At 41.7% G+C, this 22,827-nt stretch overlaps 1 protein-coding gene across 2 annotated transcripts in view; it reads left to right on the top strand.

The window, feature by feature from the left end:
* The window catches only part of LOC115155513 (glypican-6), a 154,892-nt gene that overhangs the window by 92,195 nt on the left and 39,870 nt on the right, over positions 1 to 22,827 (top strand). The window lies entirely within an intron of this gene.

Below are 22,827 nucleotides of genomic sequence, written 5' to 3'. Positions count from 1 at the left end.
CGACCAAGATTTTTTTTTTTGTCGTGGACAGCCCTACGTAAACACATCTCCAACACACCTTTATTTCTTAGATATATACCCCAAACTAATATTGGGTGAATAGCATGCTATTCTCATGCTTAAATTCAAGGTCAGAATACGCTTAGAGAGAAAAGTGCATAAAAAGGGAATTACGTTCCATTTACGCACGCTTAACTCTGGTCACAAGTTTCTTCATCTTCCGATGATATAGAGAAATCGTCGTCTGAGAACGTGGACCAATACGCAGTAGAGTTGGTGCTCATCATCTTCATTTATTAAATGACGTTGAACACGAGAAAACAAGAACGACAAATGACAGTTTTGCATGCTATATAAAACGCAGTGCAAAATCAATCTCCCACAAAAGACAAACACACCCTCATATATGGGACTCTCAATCAAAGGCAAATAGACAACACCTGCCTTCAATTGAGAGTCCCAACCCCAATGAACCCAAACATAGAAACAGACACACTAGACTAAACATAGAATACATGAAAATCAAACAGTGCCCAAAAACCCCGGAATACCTAAATCAACTGCCCTACAACAAACACACCACCCCTAACCACATAAAACAAATACCAATTAACCCTTATACTGGCCAGGACGTGACACCTCTGGTCGGAATTCCCTGTTTTTTGTCGATCAGCTTGGAAAGGACGTCATCTATGTAGATCGTTTTATCTGTAAATGAAATATTCAAGGCTGTATTTAAAACGAGGCTATTTCCCCAGTGTTATCCTGAGATTAAAGGCAAACTGTGTCAGACATCGGCTGCTTCTCTAGTTGTAAAGCTGAACATGATGTAAGTGCCAGTGGTGTCAGCGTTTGGGTTCTCTAGACATATACTGTACATTTAAACCAGCAATAACTACTTTCTTGCATGTTTCATTTTGTTTGACTATTTGTAAGCTTTACAAGTCAAATAAGCTTGCCTCGTTGGATCTATGATTCAGAAAGAAAATTAACTGTCTGTTATTGTGTCTTTCCGGTAGAATAGAAAGAACAAGTCTCCAGAGAAAGGTATCAGGAATCTGCTACTGTCCGGAGTGATGTGACCATTTGGAAACTAACTATGTGAATGAATAGAGAGCTTTTTAGGAAATTCATTTCTGTTTGGGAAAGGAAATTACCATGTGCACAAAGCTTTTAAGGCTTGAGAGAAAAAGATTAAACTCATCCATTTGTCTTTTTTTTATGTGTATCGTAGCTATAAATGTTTCAAAAGAGCAGTGGATTGTCTCATCTGTTAATCTCTGGTCTGTGTGTAAGAGTGTGTGTGTGAGAGAGAGTGAGAGAGAGAGTGTGTGTGAGAGAGAGCGTGTGTGTGTGTGAGAGAGTGTGCAAGTACGTGTGCTCAAGGACTTTTTTTTATCAGGACAAATTGTGAACAAGGAACAATATGGGCATTTTTTTTTCAGTGCCATACTGCACCATTCGTTGGCTGAGTGAACTGCAGATGAGCTATGCTTTACAGAATCCAAATTACACGAGAGACATTTTTCATCCCAGGGATTTCTTCAGAGCCATAGATGGGCCTTTTCACTTTCCGTATTTGTCCTTGTCTGCTGAAGGTTTTGTAGCAGATGGCCTCTATTTTCGAGGGCAACCGTTTCGATAGCTGAAGATAGGAGAATGTCTATAGGATGGGCTTTTTGTGTGGCTGTATTACAACATACTGTAATAGAGTGTTCAAATAAATTTGGCTAAATGCCTGGGCCCTATTTGCTGTCTGGTGATGATAACCAGATTTCATCCTGTTGGTCGGTGGCCTATCGCCAAACTGCAGCAGTGATGACTGGGAGAGCTGAGCTTGGCTCGCAGCAGCCCTGGCACAGTGGACCAGATTCTCTGATCTCCTCATAAAAATAAGACTTATTCATTCTCCATGTAGATAGAGAATGTTGCTACGTGCCGCCTCCTCCTCAGGGAGGTAGTGTTGTGGCTAACGACAGATAACTGCCCTGACTAGGGCTGTTACGGTGACCGTGTTACCAGCACACCAGCAGTCATGACTGCAGTGTAATTACATGTGACCGTTGAGTCACTGTAACTAGGCTTCTCCAAAATCGCACTCTTCAAATTAATCAAATCAAATGTTATTTGTCATATGTTTCGTGAACAACAGGTGTAGACTAATAGTGAAATGCTGACTTACGGGTCACTACCATCAGTGCAGTGAGAAAAATATAGAAACAAACAGAATAAATACACAATGAGTAACAATAATTTGGGTATATATTGTACACGGGGTGCCAGTACTGAATCGATGTGCAGGGGTACATGGAAATTGAGGTAGATATGTATGTATAGTTAAGGGTAAAGTGACTAGGTAACTGGATAGATAATAAGTAGTAGCAGCAGCAGTATGTGATGAGGTAAAAGAGTTAGTGCAAAGAGGGTCAATGCAGATAGTCCAGGTAGCTATTTGGTTAACTATATGTAGTCTTATGGCTTGGGGATAGAAGCTGTTTAGGGTCCTGCTGGTTCCAGACTTGGTGCATCGGTACCGCTTGCAGTGGGTAGCAGAGAGAACAGTCTGTGACTTGGGAGGCTGGAGTCTTTGACAAGTTTTTGGGCCTTCCTCTGACACCGCCTGGTATATAGGTCCTGGATGGCAGGGAGCTCAGCCCCAGTGATGTACTGGGCCGTACGCACTACCTTATGTAGCACCTTGCAGTCGGATGCTGAGTAGTTGCCATACCAAGCGGTGATGCATCCAGTCAAGAGTCTCTCAATGGTGCAGCTGTAGAAATTTGTGACGATCTAAAAGTCCATGCCAAGTCTTTTCAGCCTCTTTCAGAACTGTGTTGGTGTGTGTGGACCATGTTAATTCCTTAGTGATGTGGACACCGAGGAACTTGAAGCTCCCCACCCGCTCCACTACAGCTGATGGCGGTCAGTAGCCTACCAAAATTGCTAACGGCCCTGAAGTCGCTAATGACCTGGTGCTCAGCGCTCTACTGTCCCTCTTATCTCTTTGAAATCAATGCAAATGAGATCTTGTTTCAAAACACAGCTACAGCCATTTGGTACATTTTGGATGCGAGGCTAATAATTAGCTGGTTAATAAGATGAATCAGGTTAGTAACATCTGAGTTTGGAGTGAAAACCTTCAGGAGGGTAGATCTTCAGGAACCGGGTTGGAGAGCCCTGACATTCAGAGTTTGAGCTGAATATCAACTGTCATACAGTGAGAGCCAGCTCCTCAAATAGCTGGTTGATGCATGGAGTGAAATAAGTGTTTTTATAAGCCCAGTCATTGTGCACCATTTCTATAGACTATGCAATTGTGTGTGGAAACAGAGTTTTGATGGCCTGTATTAGGGCCAGGCACCACAGGCAGATTTTTGCATCAACCTATCAATTTTGAGATTTGCTCCATTAATATTAGTATGTCAAAAATGTATGAAAATGTATATTTTCTTTGGTTTATCATACTACCGTTATCAAGCTATATGGAATTGTTTTAAGAAAGTCATACCAATGATCATTTAGCTATTTGATTTAAAATGTTAAGACCCCTTGAAGTTTCAAAAACAATATATCCCCAAAATGTTATGAAAAATAAATTGGGCCTTACTGCTATTAGCCCATGCAAACGCATTGAATATCAAATTCACTACATGGAACAACAGATCCATAGATGGGTCATGATAGTTTTGTAGGCCAAACCGTTCGGACGCTATAGACGATTTAGTGAGAAGACCGATTTTCAGGATGTCTCATGGTCTAACCAACACCGCTTTAAACTCAGCAAAAAAAGAAACGTCTTCGCTGTCAACTGCATTTATTTTCAGCAAACTTAACATGTGTAAATATTTGTATGAACATAAGATTCAACAACTGAGACATAAACTGAACAAGTTCCACAGACATGTGACTAACATGAATGGAATAATATGTCCCTAAACAAATGGGGGATAAAAATCAAAAGTAACAGTCAGTATCTGGTGTGGTCACCAGCTGCATTAAGTACTGCAGTGCATCTCCTCCTCATGGACTGCACCAGATTTGCCAGTTCTTGCTGTGAGATGTTACCCCACTCTTCCACCAAGGCACCTGCAAGTTCCTGGACATTTCTGGGGGGAATGGCCCTAGCCCTCACCCTCCGATCCAACAGGTCCCAGATGTGTTCAATGGGATTGAGATCCGGGCTCTTCGCTGGCCATGGCAGAACACTGACATTCCTGTCTTGCAGGAAATCACGTACAGAACGAGCAGTATGGCTGGTGGCATTGTCATGCTGGAGGGTCATGTCAGGATGATCATGCAAGAAGGGTACCACATGAGGGAGGAGGATGGCTTCCCTGTAACGCACAGCATTGAGATTGTCTGCAATGACAACAAGCTCCGTCCGATGATGCTGTGACACACCGCCCCATGCCATGACGGACCCTCCACCTCCAAATCGATCCCGCTTCATAGTACAGGCCTCGGTGTAACGCTCATTCCTTCGATGATAAACGCGAATCCGACCATCACCCCTGGTGAGACAAAACCGTAACTGGTCAGTGAAGAGCACTTTTTGACGATCCTGTCTGGTCCAGCGACGGTGGGTTTGTGCCCATAGGCGACGTTGTTGCCGGTGATGTCTGGTGAAGACCTGCCTTACAACAGGCCTACAAGCCCTCAGTCCAGCTTCTCTCAACCTATTATGGACAGTTTGAGCACTGATGGAGGGATTGTGCGTTCCTGGTGTAACTCAGGCAGTTGTTGTTGCCATCCTGTACTTGTCCCGTAGGTGTGATGCTCGGATGTACCAATCCTGTGCAGGTGTTGTTACACAAGTTCACACAGATGAGCAGGGACCCTGTGCATCTTTCTTTTGGTGTTTTGCAGAGTCAGTAGAAAGGCCTCTTTAGTGTCCTAAATTTTCATAACTGTGACCTTAATTGGCTACCGTCTGTAAGCTGTTAGTGTCTTAATGACCGTTCCACAGGTCCCATTTCCGTTCATTAATTGTTTATGGTTCATTGAACAAGCATGGGAAACAGTGTTTAAACCCTTTACAATGAAGATCTGTGAAGTTATTTAGATTTAGATTATCTTTGAAAGACTGGGTCCTGAAAAGGGGACGTTTCTTTTTTTGCTGAGTTTATCTATGCCACCTTTCACTGCAGGATCCAATGCAAAAAAACTGATATCTTTAGCTTAAACTGACAGATTTTTATGGAGATGTTTTGATTATGCTAATTCGATTTTGGCGACCTTAGGGGGTATAAAAAAAAAGGTAGGGGTGTGGATAAAAAGTTAGAATTAGCGCGAAACATTATCATGCTGAAACATGAGGTGATGGTGGCGGATGAATGTCACGGAAATGGGCCTCAAGATATCGTCACAATATCTCTGTGAATTAAAATTGGCATCGATAAAATGCAAACGTGTTTGTTGTCTGTAGCTTATGCCTGCCCATACTATAACACCACCGCCGCCATGGGGCACTCTGTTCACAACGTTGACATCAGCAAACCGCTCGCCCACACAACGCCATTCTGTGGTCTGCTGTTGGAGGCCGGTTGGACGTACTGCCAAATTCTTTAAAATGACGTTGGAGTGATGTCACCAACATTGAGAGAAATAAGCTTTTTGTCCATATGGAACATTTCTGGGATCTTTTATTTCAGCTCATGAAACATGGGACCAACACTTTACATGTTGTGTTTATATTTATGCAACATGCAAAACGCTTGTGTAATTAAACTGTCATTCCTGACGATAGTGTATCATCATAACAAATTGTTATGTGGGTTTGGCACACGAAATGAATTACCGCATCTCATTGCAGCAACACAATATTATGTAGCATGAACGCTTCTGGGGGTAAATTCAATTTCTATGTAGGTTAACGCAATGGAGTCAATATAATTTAGTTATACAAAATAAAATGAACAGTGTTGATGAGTCATTGTTTTAATAGAATTTCTCAAAACGAAGCACTTTGAGGTCTTATTTACATCTCTCCCTCTCAACTCTCTCTCCTCCCCCCTCCTCTCTCTACTTGCCATCTCTCTCTCTTTTAATCCCCCGCTCTCTATCTACTCTCTCTGCTCGCTCTCTCTCTCTCTCCACTCTCTACTCTCCGTCTCTGCCTCTTTAACCCCCCTCTATCTGCTCTCTCTCTCTTCCCCCCTCCTCTTTCTACTCTCCGTCTCTCTCTTTAATCCCCCCCTCTCTATCTACTCTCTCTGCTCACTCACTCACTCGCTCTCTCTCTCCTCCCCCCTCCTCTCTCTACTCGCAGCTCAGTTTCCACTTCATTTTGTGAGCAGTGTGCACATAGGCAGACCTGGCTCTCAAGAGAAGACAGGCTATCTCTCAATAGCAAGACTATGCTCACTTAGTCAAGTATTTTCTTAATTTGGGTCAGATACGGTGGTCAGGTATTCTGCCACTGTGTATTCTCTGTTTAGGGCCAAATAGAATTCCAACTTGCTTTGTTTTTTGGTTGATTCTTTCATGTGTGTCAAATAGTTACAGTATCTTTTTGCTTTCTCATAATTCGGCTGGTTCTAATTGTGTTGCTGTCCTGGGGTTCTGTGGGGTCTGTTTGTGTTTGTGAACTGAGCCCCAGAACCAGTTGGCTGTAGGTACTCTTTTCTAGGTTAATCTCTATGTAGGTGAGGGCTTTGCTGTGGAATGTGTGGGCATTGCTTCCTTTTAGGTGGTTGTAGAATTGAACAGCTATTTGTGAGTTAAGTTATAATTCTGCTCTGCATGTATTGTTTAGTTTTGCATTGTATATTTTTTCCATGCAGTCTCAATTGGGTGTTTGTCAAATTTTGGTGAATACTTGGTTAGTGAGTGGAGCCCAGACTTCACAAACATAGAGGGCAATGGGTTCTATAACTGATTTGAAGTATTTGTAGCCAGCTCCTAAATGGAATGTCGGGTTTTATGTTCCTTTTGATGGCATAGAAGGCCCTTCTTGCCTTCTTAGATCGTTCACAGCCTGACAAGTTACCTGTGGTGTTGATGTTTAGGATGAGGTAGGTATAATTATTTGGGTGCTCTAGGGCAGTGGTTCCCAAACTTTTTATAGTCCCATACCCCTTCAAACCTCCAGCTGTGTACCCCCTCTAGCACCAGGGTCAACTCACTCTCAAATGTTGTTTTTTGCCATCATTGTAAGCCTGCCACACACACACTATACGATACATTTATTAAACATGAGAATGAGTGTGAGTTTTTGTCACAACCCGGTTCGTGGGAAGTGACAAAGAGCTCTTATAGGACCAGGGCACAAATAATAATATTATAATAATCAATAATTTTGCTCTTTATTTAACTATCTTGTATATAAAACCTTATTTGTTCATCGAAAATTGTGAATAACTCACCACAGGTTAATGAGAAGGGTGTCTCTCCACCCGGCACAGCCAGAAGAGGACTGGCCACCCCTCATGCCTGGTTCCTCTCTAGGTTTCTTCCTAGGTTCTGGCCTTTCTAGGGAGTTTTTCCTAGCCACCGTTGTTCTACACCTTGCTGTTTGGGGTTTTAGGCTGGGTTTCTGTACGAAGGGCTTTATAAATAATTTTGATTTGATTTGAAAGGATGCACATAACTCTGCAATGTTGGGTTGTATTGGAGAGAATCTCAGTCTTAAATAATTTTCCACACACAGTCTGTGCCTGTATTTAGTGCCTGTATTTAGCTTTTGCGCCATCAGTACAGATACCAACATGAGCAGCAGCTACGTTTGGCTACACTCAGACCGTTATTGGAATTCCCGAGAGAGAGAGTAACGGTTAATGTGATTGGATGTTAATTATTTGACTAGGCTACCTGTATTTAACATTGTGTTGTTATTTTGCTGAACACTAGATGGTTTAATTGTATTTTTGGCAGTGAAACAAGGCTTCTCAGGCGAGGAAAAAAACTCACCCAAATGTATAGCCCCGTTGGAAAATATAAATGGACTGTTTGAAAATGTGAAGAAATATTATTATATATATATTTTTAATGTGAATCACATTTTTATTTGGCGTACCACCGACGGCATTGCGCGTACCCCAGTTTGGTAATACCTGCTCTAGGGCAACGGTGTCTAGATAAATATCATTTTTATTTGTTGTCCTGGCCACTGGACCTTTTTTGGAACACCATTATTTTGGTCTTACTAAGATTTACTGTCAGGGCCAAAGTCTGACAGAATCTGTGCAGAAGATCTAGGTGCTGCTGTAGGCCCTCCTTGGTTGCGGACAGAAGCATCAGATCATCTGCAAAACAGTAGGGTGAGGCTGGGTGCTACAGACTGTTCTAGTGCTCTCGTCAATTCATTGATATATATATGTTGAAGAAGGTGGGGTTCAAGCTTCATCCCTGTGTCACCCCACGGCCCTGAGGAACGAAATCTGTGTGTTTTTTGCCAATTTTTAACTGCACACTTGTTGTTTGTGTATATTGATTTTATAATGTTATATGTTTTTTTGCCAACACTGCTTTCCATCAATTTGTATAGCAGATCCTTATGCCAAATTGAGTCAAAATATTTTTGGAAATCAACAAAGCATGAGAAGACTTTGCTTTTGTTTTGGTTTATTTGTTTGTTTGTCAATAAGGGTGTGCAGGGTGTATACTTGGTTTGTCATACAGTAGTTTGGTAAGAAGACAATTTGACATTTGCTCAGTACATTGTTTTCACTAAGGTAATGTTGGAGTCTGCTGTTGATACTGCAAATGGTTTTTCAGAGATTGCTGTTGATGCAGATTCCATGGTAATTATTGGGGTCAAATACGTCGCCACTTTTGTGGATTGGTGTGACCAGACCTTGGTTCTAAATATTGGGGTTGATGCCAGAACTGAGGATAGTGTTGAAAAGTTTAAGAATAGCCCATTTGAATTAGTGGTCTATATATTTTATCATTTTGTTTAGTATACCATCAACACAACAGGCTTTTTTGGGTTGGAAGGTGTGTATTTTGTCCTGTTGCTCATCAAATCAAATTGTATTGGTCACATACACATGGTTAGCAGACATTAATGCAAGTGTAGCGAAATGCTTAAGCTTCTAGTTCCAACAGTGCAGTAATATCTAACAAGCAATCTAACAATTCCCAACAACTACCTACCACACGCAAATCTAACAAGTAATCTAACAAGTAATCTAACAATTCCCAACAACTATCTAATACACATAAATCTAACAAGTAATCTAACAATTCCCAACAACTACCAAATACACACAAATCTAAAGGGGTGAATGAGAATATGTACATATAAGTATATGGATGAGCAATGGCCGAGCGGTATAGGCAAGGTGCAGTAGATGGTATAAAATACAGTATATACTTGTGATATGAGTAATGTAAGATATGTAGACATGATTAAAATGGCATTATTCAGAGTGGCATTGTTTAAAGTGACTAGTGATCAATTTATTAAAGTGTCCAGTGATTGGGTCTCAATGTAGGCAGCAGCCTCATCTGAGTTAGTGAGATATTTTGGATTCTCCAATGTAATTGGAGATTCCAAAGGGTTCTGTGGTCTTAAATAGCTGATTCTAAGTTTTTTAATGATCATGTATATGTTTTTGCTCTTGATTCTTTGTTATATGGCTGAAAAGGTCGGAGGACTGGTTTATCCATACATCTCCATTTTGGATAGATAGCCCTTTGTGTTGTTGTTTGTTTAGGGTGTTCCAGAAGTAATTTCCTTCAATGGATTCTTCAATCACATTGAGCTATTTTCTGACATGCTGTTCCTGCTTTTTTCTGTATATCTGTACTGTTTTAGTGTTTCCTCATAGTGAAGGCGTAAGCTAAGGTTTTCTGTCTCTGTGTTTTTGATTGGATAGGGTTCTAAATTTCTTTAAGGTTTTTGCATTCCTCAGCAAATCATTTCTCGTTGTTTGTTTTCTTAGGTTTTCTGCTTGAATTTAAATGTGATATGTTAGCTGATAGGTCAAATATACTGTTCAGGCTTCCTACTGCTATGTTTACACCTTCACTATTCCAGGTAAACATTTTGTCCAGGAAGTTGTCTAGGAGGGATTGTATTTGGTTTTTGGTAGGTTTCGACACTACCTTCCTTCTATCTTTCTGTGGGCGCTGCATCCTGGGCTCCCTGTGTTTGTAGTGCCCATCTGATTAAATGTATCTTAACTCCACACGACTGGGAAAGATTGCCATCTTCCCTGGTGCTGCTGACGGCAGCTCCTTTCACTCTTTGCATTAGAGATCAGAGGAGGACCTCACCACTGACTGCTCTGACCTGGATTGTCACTTTTTGATTTTGAAATACTGTTTCTTTGAGTTCTGGAACTGTTTTTTGTCCTTACAACATTCCTAAGGCCTGTTGCATACATTCAGATTATACTGTATGTATATTATCAACATGGATACTGGCACTGTCTGATAAAGGATTATGTGTACGTAAAGCTTTGTTGACGTACATTCTTTGAAAGTACAAGGTTATTGTCTTCAGATCTGCATAATCATATGAAAATATAATTTGAAGCTTAATTTCTTGCTCAGGAGGTAGGAAACCACAAGATCCAGCCTAGTCCCTGGCCTTAGCTGTGTTGATGGATATCTAACAGAACGTCACAGGCTATCTGCCGCCTCAGTGTAAACAAACCGTTTACTCGTCAAAGTGCCGGCCTCAGACATAAAGGAAATGGTACCGGAGCTGACTGAGGTAACATTGCCCAGCCATTTCTCAGCTCCTTTCCCTGCCATTAATGATAGGAAGTCCCCAAAGACCACTGTCATCCATATTCTGAAATCATCTAGCCTAGCCATGGGACACTGGGAGTTTCACTACTATACAGTGCATTCTGCAAGTATTCATATACCCCCTTCCCTTTTTCCAAGTTTTGTTACGTTACAGCCTTATTATAAATGGGTGAAAAAAATAATTATAATCTACACACAATACCCCATAATGACAAAGCAAAAACAGGTTTTTAGAAATGTTTGCAAATGTATTAAAAATGAAAACAGATACCTTATTTACATAAGTATTCAGACCCTTTGCTATGAGACTTGAAATTGAGCTCAGGTGCATCCTGTTTCCATTGATCATCCTTGAGATGTGTCTACAACTTGATTGGAGTCCACCTGTGGTAAATTCAATTGATCAAATCAAATTGTATTGGTCACATACACATGGTTAGCAGATGTTAATGCGAGTGTAGCGAAATGCTTGTGCTTGTAGTTCCGACCGTGCAGTAATATCTAACAAGAAATCGTAGACCTAATTTGGAAACGCACACACCTGTCTTTAGGTCCCACAGTTGACAGTGCATGTCAGAGCAAAAACCAAGCCATGAGGTCGAAGGAATTGTCCGTAGAGCTCCGAGACAGGATTGTGTCGAGGCAGAGATCTGGGGATGGGTACCAAAACATGTCTGCAGCGTTGAAGGTCCACAAGAACTCAGTGTCCTCCATCATTCTTAAATGGAAGAAGTTTGGAACCACCAAGACTCTTCCTAGAGCTGGCCGCCCAGCCAAACTGAGCAATCAGGGGAGAAGAGCCTTGGTCAGGGAGGTGACGAAGAACCCGATGGTCACTCTGACAGAGCTCCAGAGTTCCTCTGTGGAGATGGGATAATCTTCCAGGAGGACAACCATCTCTGCAGTACCAATGGTAGAGTGGCCAGACGAAAGCCATTACTCAGTAAAAGGTACATGACAGCCCGCTTGGAGTTTGCCAAAAGGCATGAAATACAAAATTCTCTGGTCTGATGAAACCAAGATTTAACTCTTTGGCCTGAATGTCACATCTGGAGGAAACTTGGCACCATCCCTATGGTGAAGCATGGTGGGGGCAGCATCATGCTGTGGGGATGTTTTTCATCGGCAGGGACTGGGAGACTAGTCAGGATCGAGGGAACGGAGCTAAGTACAGAGAGATCCTTAATGAAAACCTGCACCAGAGCACTCAGGACCTCAGCACACAGCCAAGACAGCACAGGAGTGGCTTCGGGACAAGTCTCTGAATGTCCTTGAGTGGCCCAGCCAGAGCCTGGTCTAACATATCTGGAGATACCTGAAAATAGCTGTGCAGCGACGCTCCCCATCCAACCTGACAGCGCTTGAGTGGATCTGCAGAGAAGAATGGGAGAAACTCCCCAAATATAGGTGTGCCAATCTCATAGCACCATACCCAAGAAGACTTGAGGCTGTAATCGCCGCCAAAGGTGCTTCAACAAAGTACTGCGTAAAGGGTCTGAATACTTATGTAAATGTGATATTTCATTTTAGTTTTTAATTTTTTTTGCAAACATTCTAAAATCTGTTTTTTGCTCTGTCATTATGGGGTAGTGTGTAGTTTGATTAGGACATTTAAAAAAAATACATTTTCGAAAAAGGCTAACGTAACAAAATGTGGAAAAGGTCAAGGGGTCTGAATACTCTCTGAATGGACTGTAAATTCTTTGAAATCATCAAAGCTCCGCTCTATATCATTTAATACCAGTAAGCTATGATTTTCAAACGAGGAATTTCAATGTTTATGCGCAATATCGCATTAACAAATTGTTCCCCTTGTTCTGTCTGCACTCTTTTAGTTCTACCATTTCATGGCAATCAAAAGCCAACTGTTCTCAAAAATTACTTATTGAATGATGAAGGCTAGACTGTGGCAGCAAGCCAAAAGGATTTGTATTACAACACAAATCCACATCATAGAACCAATATTTATTGTATTTGAACAAACTGGAACTGTGATGTTGGGATGGTTGCACTCCTGGTGAAGACATAAAAACAGAACTGTTGTATTGTCACACAGTGGATAGGTGCAGAAAAATGTGGTGTTTTACAGGGTCAGCCAAAGTAGTATGGCGCCCCTGGAGCAAATTAGGGTTAAAAATCCTTAGGAGTCTATTGACACACCAATGCGTCAATCTAAGTAAAATAAAATAAAAATGCCCATCAAAATTTGTCAATTTTAGCTAGAGACATCCCGAAAATCAATACACCACATCTGCCTATGGCGGCCTTCCGCATCTGTGGTGGAAGGTGACCGAGCTACAGCGGTGTTTCAGACCACCATCCCGAAAATCGGTCTTCTCACAAAAACGTCTGTAGCGTCCAAACGTCCAAGCGGCCAAATCAAATCACATGGTATTTGTCACATGCACCGAATACAACAGGTGTAGGTAGACCTTACAGTGAAATGCTTACTTACAAGCCCTTAACCAACCATGCAGTTTTAAGAAAAATACCTAAAAAATAAGAAATAAAAGTTACAAATATTTAAAGAGCAGCGGTAAAATAACAATAGTGAGGCTATATACTGGGGGTACCGGTACAGAGTCAATGTGCGGGGGCACCGGTAAGTTGAGGTAATTGAGGTAATATGTACATGTAGGTAGAGTTATTAAAGTGACTATGCATAGATAATAAACAGAGAGTAGCAGCAGCATAAAAGGGTGGACAATGCATATAGTCTGGGTAGCCATTTGATTAGATGTTCAGGAGTCTTATGGCTTGAGGGTAGAAGCTGTTTAGAAGCCTCTTGTACCAAGACTTGGCATTCTGGTACAGCTTGCTGTGCGGTAGCAAAGAGAACAGTCTATGACTAGGGTGGCTGGAGTCTTTGACAATTTTTAGGGCCTTCCACTGACACCGCCTGGTGTGGAGGTCCTGGAATGCAGGAAGCTTGGCCCCAGTGACGTACTGGGCTGTACGCACTACCCTCTGTAGTTCCTTGCGGTCGGAGGCCGAGCAGTTGCCATATCAGGCAGTGATGTAACCCATTGGATGCTCTCGATGGTGTAGCTGTAGAACCGTTTGAGGATCTGAGGACCCATGCCATGTCTTTTCAGTCTCCTGAAGAGGAATAGGTTTTGTCGTGCCCTCTTCACGACTGTCTTGGTGTGCTTGGACCATGTTAGTTTGTTGGTGATGTGGACACCAAGGAACTTGAAGCTCTCAACCTGCTCCACTACAGCCCCGTCGATGAGAATGGGGGCGTGCAAACTTAATTATGGTGTTGGAGTCGTGTCTGGCCATGCAGACATGAGTGAACAGGGAGTACAGGAGGGGACTGAGCACACACCCCTGAGTGGCCCCCGTGTTGAGGATCAGTGTTGTTACCTACCCTTACCACCTGGGAGCGGCCCATCAGGAAGTTCAGGATCCAGTTGCAGAGGGAGGTGTTAAGTCCCAGGGTCCTAAGCTTAGTGATGTGCTTTGAGGGCGCTGAGCTGTATTCAATGAATAGCATTCTCACATTGGTGTTCCTTTTTGTCCAGGTGTGAAAGCGCAGTGTGGAGTGCAATAGAGATTGCAGCATCTGTGTATCTGTTGGGGTGTTATGCAAATTGGAGTGGATCTAGGGTTTCTGGGATAATGGTGTTGATGTGAGCCATGACCAGCCTTTCAAAACACTTCATGGCTGCAGACGTGAGTGCTACGGGTCGGTAATCATTTAGGCAGGTTTCATTAGTGTTCTTGGGCACAGGGACTATGGTGGTCTGTTTGAAACATGTTGGTATTACAGACTCAGACAGGCAGAGTTTGAAAATGTCAGTGAAGACACTTGCCAGTTGGTCAGCGCATGCTCGGAGTACACGTTGACCTTACTCACATCGGCTACGGAGAGTGTGATCAGACAGTCGTCCGGAACAGCTGATGTTCTCAGGCATGTTTCTGTGTTACTTTCCTCGAAGCGAGCATAGAAGTAGTTTGGCTCGTCTGGTAGGCTCGTGTCACTGGGCAGCTTGCGGCTGTGCTTCCCTTTCTGGTCTGTAATAGTTTGCAAGCCCTGCCACATCCGACGAGCGTCGGAGCCGGTGTAGTACGATTCGATCTTAGTCCAGTATTGAAGCTTTGCCTGTTTGATGGTTTGTCGGAGGGCACAGAGGGATTTCTTATAAGCTTCCGGGTTAGAGTCCCTCTCCTTGAAAGCGGCAGCTCTACCGTTTAGATCAATGCTGATGTTGCCTGTAATCCATGGCTTCTGGTTGGGGTATGCACGTACAGTCATTGTGGGGACAACGTCATTGATGCACTTTATTGATGAAGCCAGTGACTGATGTGGTGTACTCCTCAGTGCCATGGGAAGAATCCTGGAACATATTCCAGTCTGTGCTAGCAAAACAGTTCTGTAGCTTAGCATCTGCTTCATCTGACCACTTTTTTATTGATGCTTCCTGCTTGTTTTTGCTTGTAAGCAGGAATCAGGAGGATAGAATTATGGTCAGATTTTCCAAATAGAGGGAGAGATTTCTACGCATCTGTGTGTGCCAGTGTCTGATGGGGTGTACTCCTCAATGCCATTGGGAGAATCACGGAACATATTCCAGTCTGTGCTAGCAAAACAGTCCTGTAGCGTAGCATCTGTGTCATCTGTAGCGTAGTGGTCAATGTTAATGCAGATTACTAGTAGTCAATGTTTTTTTCGATCCCTATATTAAATTATTACTTCATTCAGTAGGGTGGTAATGATAGAGTGATGATAATTGCTAATAGTATTTAGTATCTAATAATTAGTAGTAACTAGTCATTTTGACAGTGTATGTGTGGTGAGGTCCACTGGCTGTAGACAGGGACTCTGATTTGGTATGGCTGAGGAGTTCTCCGTGATAGGGGAGCCTTAGAATAGTGTTACCTAGGTCTCAGTGTTCCCCTCTGGAGTGCAGGTTGATGTTTATTGTCATGAGTCTTGCCCTGAAGGCAGAACTGAGCCTTTTCCGCTAGATGGGCCAGCTGTAAAGTCAAAATTGGCTAAATCTCTAAATTAAATTGTGCTTTTTGGTCTTAAATTAAGGTTAGGCATCAGGGGTTATCAGAGTGATTAAGGTATGAATTAGGATTAAAATCAGATTTTCTGACTTTGTGGCTGTGCCAGCTAGTGACCGCTCTCCAGGTCAAGACTCATGACTATAAATGCCAACCTGCCTCTGGGGCTGCAAGCTGGCCAGGTCCCCTTGTGACTGTAGATTTTCCACTCCTGTCATTCCACAGACAGTCTCAGTCCCACATTACCATTAATATATATCCCCCCAGGATAGACTCCAGTAGCTCTGCTCCATGACAATAACAATTAACCCATGGCTCTTGTTAAAAAAAAAGATATATGTACAGTTGAAGTCGGAAGTTTACATACACTTAGGTTGGAGTCCTTAAAACTAGTTTTTAAACCACTCCACAAATTTCTTGTTAACAAACTATACTTTTGGCAAGTCGGTTAGGACATCTACTTTGTGCGTGACACAAGTAACTTTTCCAACAATTGTTTACTGACAGATTATTTCACAGTTCCAGTGGGTCAGAAGTTTACATACACTCAATTAGTATTTGGTTGCATTGCCTTTAAATTGTTAAACTTGGGTCAAACATTTCGGGTAGCCTTCCACAAGCTTCCCACAATAAGTTGGGCAAATTTTGGCCCATTCCTCCTGACAGAGCTGGTGTAACTGAATCCGGGTTGTAGGCCTCCTTGCTCACAAACGCTTTTTCAGTTCTGCCCACAAATTTTCTATAGTATTGAGGTCAGGGCTTTGTGATGGCCGCTCCAATACCTTGACTTTGTTGTCCTTAAGCCATTTTGCCACAACTTTGGAAGTATGCTTGGGGTCATTGTCCAGTTGGAAGACCCATTTGCGACCAAGCTTTAACTTCCTGACTGATGTCTTGAGATGTTGCTTCAATATATCCACATAATTTTCCTCCCTCATGATGCCATCTATTTGTGAAGTGCACCAGTCCCTCCTGCAGCAAAGCACCCCCACAACATGATGCTGCCACCCCCGTGCTTCACGGTTGGGATGGTGTTCTTCAGCTTGCAAGCCTCCCCTTTTCTCCTCCAGACATAACGATGGTCATTATGGCCAAACAGTTCTATTTTTGTTTCATCAGACCAAAGAACATTTCTCCAAAAAGTACGACCTTTGTCCCCATGTGCAGTTGCAAACCGTAGTTTGGCTTTTTTATGGTGGTTTTGGAGCAGTGCCTTCTTCCTTGCTGAGCGGCCTTTCAGGTTATGTCAATATAGGACTCGTTTTACTGTGGATAGAGATACTTTTATATCTGTTTTCTCCAGCATCTTCACAAGGTCCTTTGCTGTTGTTCTGGTATTGATTTGCACTTTTCGCACCAAAGTACGTTCATCTCTAGGAGACAGAACGCGTCTCCTTCCTGAGCGGTATGACGGCTGTGTGGTCCCATGGTGTTTATACTTGTGTAGAATTGTTTGTATAGATGAGCGTGGTACCTTCAGGCATTTGGAAATTGTTCCCAAGGATGAACTAGACTTGTGGAGGTCCACCATTTTTTTCAGAGGTCTTGGCTGATTTCTTTTGATTTTCCCAAGATGTCAAGCAAAGAGCCACTGAGTTTGAAGGTAGGCCTTGAAATACATCCACAGGTACACCTCCAATTGACTCAAATGATGTCAATTAGCCTATCAGAAGCTTCTAAAGCCATGACATAATTTTCTGGAATTTTCCAAGCTGTTTAAAGGCACAGTCAACTTAGTGTATGTAAACTTCTGACCCACTGGAATTGTGATACAGTGAATGATCAGTGAAATAATCTGTCTGTAAACGATTGTTGGAAAAATGACTTGTGTCATGCACAAGTAGATGTCCTAACCGACTTGCCAAAACTATAGTTTGTTAACAAGAAATTTGTGGAGTGGTTGAAAAACGAGTTTTAATGACTCCAACCTAAGTGTATGTAAACTTCCAACTTCAACTGTACATATATATATTTTTTACATATTTATTTAACCTTTATTTAACTAGCAAGTTAATTACAATTTCGTATTTAAAAGGGCATCTCTGGTTCGCTAAGTGATTGTAGACAACAATGACAGGCAGAATATTTTCTTATACAGTAGACAATTAATAAGAGAGAGGATGAGATGTGTATTTCTTCTGAAGTGGACTTCGTCAGCTCTTTGGTTCATGGATCACATGATGTTATTATTTTTCCAGACCAGTGATTGAAGTGCTGTAAGTAAATGCAGTATTGTGATGAAGTTATACAGTTCAGACGATGCCATATGGTTTCAGTCCACACAGTGATATTAATTAAGTGACCTTATAGCATCCATGCCCACGGCGGATGTAAGTAAGACCTCAGTGACCTTATAGTGTCCGTGCCCACGGCGGATGAAAATATGACCTCAAAGTGATTTTATAGCGTCCATGCTCTGGGCGGATGTACAGTTGTGGCCAAAAGTTTTGAAAATGACACAAATATACATTTTCACAAAATCTGCTGCCTCAGTTTGTATGATGGCTATTTGCATATGCTCCAGAATGTTATGAAGAGTGATCAGATGAATTGCAATGTCCCTCTTTGCCATGCAAATTAACTGAATCCCCAAAAAAACATTTCCACTGGATTTCAGCCCTGCCACAAAAGGACCAGCTGACATCATGTCAGTGATTCTCTCGTTAACACAGGTGTGAGTGTTGACGAGGACAAGGCTGGAGATCCCTCTGTCATGCTGATTGAGTTTGAATAACAGACTGGAAGCTTCGAAAGGAGGGTGGTGCTTGGGATCATTGTTCTTCCTCTGTCAACCATGGTTACCTGCAAGGAAACACGTGCCGTCATTGCTTTGCACAAAAAGGGCTTCACAGGCAAGGATATTGCTGCCAGTAAGATTGCACCTAAATCAACCATTTATCAGATCATCAAGAACTTCAAGGAGAGCGGTTCAATTGTTGTGTAGAAGGCTTCAGGTCGCCCAAGAAAGTCCAGCAAGCACCAGGACCGTCTCCAAAAGTTGATTCAGCTGCGGTATCGGGGCACCACCAGTACAGAGCTTGCTCAGGAATGGCAGCAGGCAGGTGTGAGTGCATCTGCACGCACAGTGAGGCAAAGACTTTTGGAGGATGGCCTGGTGTCAAGAAGGGCAGCAAAGAAGCCACTTCTCTCCAGGAAAAATATCAGGGACAGACTGATATTCTGCAAAAGGTACAGGGATTGGACTGCTGACTGGGTTAAAGTCATTTTCTCTGAATCCCCTTTCCGATTGTTTGGGGCATCCGGAAAAAAGCTTGTCCGGAGAAGACAAGGTGAGCGCTACCATCAGTCCTGTGTCATGCCAACAGTAAAGCATCCTGAGACCATTCATGTGTGGGGATTCTTCTCAGCCAAGGGAGTGGGCTCACTCACAATTGTGCCTAAATACACAGCCATGAATAAAGAATGGTACCAACACATCCTCCGAGAGCAACTTCTCCCAACCATCCAGGAACAGTTTGGTGACGAACAATGCCTTTTCCAGCATGATGGAGCACCTTGCCATAAGGCAAAAGTGATAACTAAGTGGCTCGGGGAACAAAACATCGATATTTTGGGTCCCTGGCCAGGAAACTCCCCAGACCTTAATCCCATTGAGAACTTGTGGTCAATCCTCAAGACGCGGGTGTACAAACAAAACCCCACAAATTCTGACAAAATAAAAGCATTGATTATGCAAGAATGGGCTGCCATCAGTCAGGATGTGGCCCAGAGGTTAATTGACAGCATGCCAGGGTGGATTGCAGAAGTCTTGAAAAAGAAGGGTCAACACTGTAAATATAGACTCTTTGCATCAACTTCATGTAATTGTCAATAAAAGTCTTTGACACTTATGAAATGCTTGTAATTATACTTCAGTATTCCATAGTAACATCTGACAAAAATATCTAAAGACACTGAAGCAGCAAAGTTTGTGAAAATCAATATTTGTGTCATTCTCAAAACTTTTTGCCACGTCTGTAAGTAAGACCTCAGTGACTTTATAGTGTCCGTGCCCGGGGCGGATGTAAATAAGACCTCAAAGTGCTTCGCTTTGATAAATTCTATTAAAACAATGACTCATCAGCGCTGTTCGTTTTATTTTGTATACCTAAATTATATTGACTCTATTGAGTTAATCTACATAGAAATTGAATTTTACTCCCAGAAGCGTTCATGCTACATAATTATGTGTTGCTGCAATGAGATGCGGTAATTCATTTAATGTGCCAAACCCACATAACAATTTGTTGTGATGAGACACTATTGTCAAGTATGACAGATGAATATTGACAAATACCAAGTGTTTTGCGTGTTGCATAAATATACTGAACAAAAATATTAATGCAACATGTAAAATGTTGGTCCCATGTTTCATGAGCTGAAATAAAAGATCCCATTTTTTTTACCTGTTAGTAAGCATTTATCTTTTGCCAAGATAATCCATCCACCTGACAGGTGTAGCATATCAAGAACCTGATTAAACATCATGATCATTACATAGGTGCACCTAGTGCTGGGGACAATAAAAGGCCACTCCAATATGTGCAGTTTTGGCAGACAACACAATGCCACAGATGTCTCAAGTTTTGAGGGAGTGTGAAATTGGCATGCTGACTGCAGGAAGGTCTACCAAAGCTGTTGCCAGAGTATTGAATGTTCATGTCTCTGCCATACACTGCCTCCAACATTGTTTTAAAGTATTTGGCAGTACGCCCAAACGGCTTCACATCCGCAGACCTCGTGTATGGCTTTGTGTGGGTGAGTGGTTTGCACATGTCAACGTTGTGAACAGTGTCCCATGGTGGCAGTGGGGTTATGGTACGGGCAGGAATAAGCTATGGACAATGAACACAATTGTATTTTATCAATGGAAATTTGAATGCACAGAGACACTTTGACGAGATCCTGAGGCCCATTCGTCCGCTGCCATCACCTCATGTTTCGAAATGATAATCCACGGACCCATGTCACAAGGATCTGTACACAATTCCTGGAAGCTGAAAATGTTCCAGTTCTTCCATGGCCTGCATATTCACCAGACATATCACCCATTGAGCAAGTTTTGAATGATCTGGATCGATGTGTATGACAGCGTGTTCCAGTTCCCACCAATATCCAGCAACTTCTCACAGACATTGAAGAGGAGTGGGACAACATTCCACAGGCCACAATCAACAGCCTGATCAACTCTATTTCATTTGCATGAGGCAAATAGTGGTCACACCAGATACTGACTGGTTTTCTGATTCACACCCCTACCTTTTTTTTAAGGTATATGTGACCAGCAGACGCATATCTGTATTCCCATTCACGTGAAATCCATAGATTAGTGCCTAATTTATTTATTTAAATTGATTGATTTCCTTATATGAACCATAACTCAGTAAAATATTTTAAATTGTTCTATTTTGCATTTATATTTTTCAGTGTATATACTATATTCTGTATACTGCCTTCAGAAAGTATTCAACATTGGCTTAACAAGTCACATAATAAGTAGTGTTTAACAAGATTTTTGAATGACTACCTAATCTATGTACCCCACACATACAATTATCTGTAAGGTCCCTCAGTCAAGCAGCGAATTTCAAACACAGATTCAACCACAAAGACCAGGGAGGTTTTCCAATGTCTCGCAAAGAAGGGAACCTATTGGTAGATGGGTAAAAATCCAAAAAGCAGACATTGAATATCCCTTTGAGCATGATGAAGTTATTAATTATACTTTGGATGGTGTATCAATACACCCTTTCACCATAAAAATACAGGCGCCTTGTCTAACTCAGTTACCGGAGAGGAAGGAAACCGCTCAGGGATTACACCATGAGACCAATGGGGATTTTAAAACGGTTAAAGTTTAAAGGGATACTTTGGGATTTTGGCAATGAGGCCCTTTATCTACTTTCCCAGAGTCAGATGAACTTGTGGATACCATTTTTATGTCTTTGCTTGCAGTTTGAAGGAAGTTGCTAACTAGCGCTAGTTAGCTCACGCTAGTTAGCTCAATTGCTAACTAACATTAGTGCAACGACTGGAAGTCTATTAGTACACTTTGGATACCCAAAGACTTCCAGTCATTGTGCTAATGTTAGTTAGCATTGGCTCGTGAAACTACCACAGAGACATAAAATTGGTATCCACAAGTTCATCTGACTTTTGGGAAGTACTTCATTGCCAAAATCCTGAGGTATCCCTTTAATGGCTGTGATAGAAGAAAACAACATCATAGTTACTCCACAATACTAACCTAAATGACAGAGTGAAAAGAAGGAAGTTTGTACAGAATAAAACTATTCCAAAACGTGCATCCTGTTTGCAATAAGGCACTAAAGAAACATTTTATGTTCTGAATACAAAGCGTTATGTTTGGGGCAAACACATCACTGAGTACCACTCTTCATATTTTCAAGCATGGTGATGGCTGTATCATGTTATGGGTATGCTTGTCATTGGCAAAGACTAGGTCGTCTTTTTAGGAAAAAAAGTAAATATCCTAGAAGAAAACCTGGTTCAGTCTGCTTTCCAACAGACACTGGGAAGAAAATGAATCTTTCAGCAGGAAAATAACCTAAAACACAAAGCCAAATATACACTGGAGTTGCTTACAAAGACAACATTGAATGTTCCTGAGTGGCCTAGTTACAGTTTTGACTTAAATTTGCTTGACAATCTATGGCAAGACCTGAAAATAGCTGTTTAGCAATGATCAACAACCAACTTGACAGAGCTTGAATAATTTTTTAAAGAATAATGTGCAAATATTGTACAATCCAAATACTGTAAAGCTCTTAGAGAGAGCGAGAGAGACTCACAGCTGTAATCACTGCTAAAGGTGATTCGAACATGTATTGACTCAAGGGTATGAATACTTACAGTACCAGTCAAAAGTTTGGGGTTTTCTAAATTTTTACTATGTTCCACATTGTAGAATAATAGTGAAGACATCAAAACTATGAAATAACACGTTTGGAATCATGTACTAACAAAAAAGTGTTAAACAAATCAAAATATATTTTTGATTTTAGATTCTTAAAATTCTTTGCACACTCTTGGCATGGAAATTAGATATTTCTGTATTTCATTATAAATACATTTGCAAACATTTTGAAAAAC

Source organism: Salmo trutta, chromosome 20 (assembly GCF_901001165.1).
Source record: "Salmo trutta chromosome 20, fSalTru1.1, whole genome shotgun sequence".
NCBI classification, from domain to species: domain Eukaryota; kingdom Metazoa; phylum Chordata; class Actinopteri; order Salmoniformes; family Salmonidae; genus Salmo; species Salmo trutta.
This window is presented reverse-complemented; position numbering and strand designations above follow the sequence as displayed.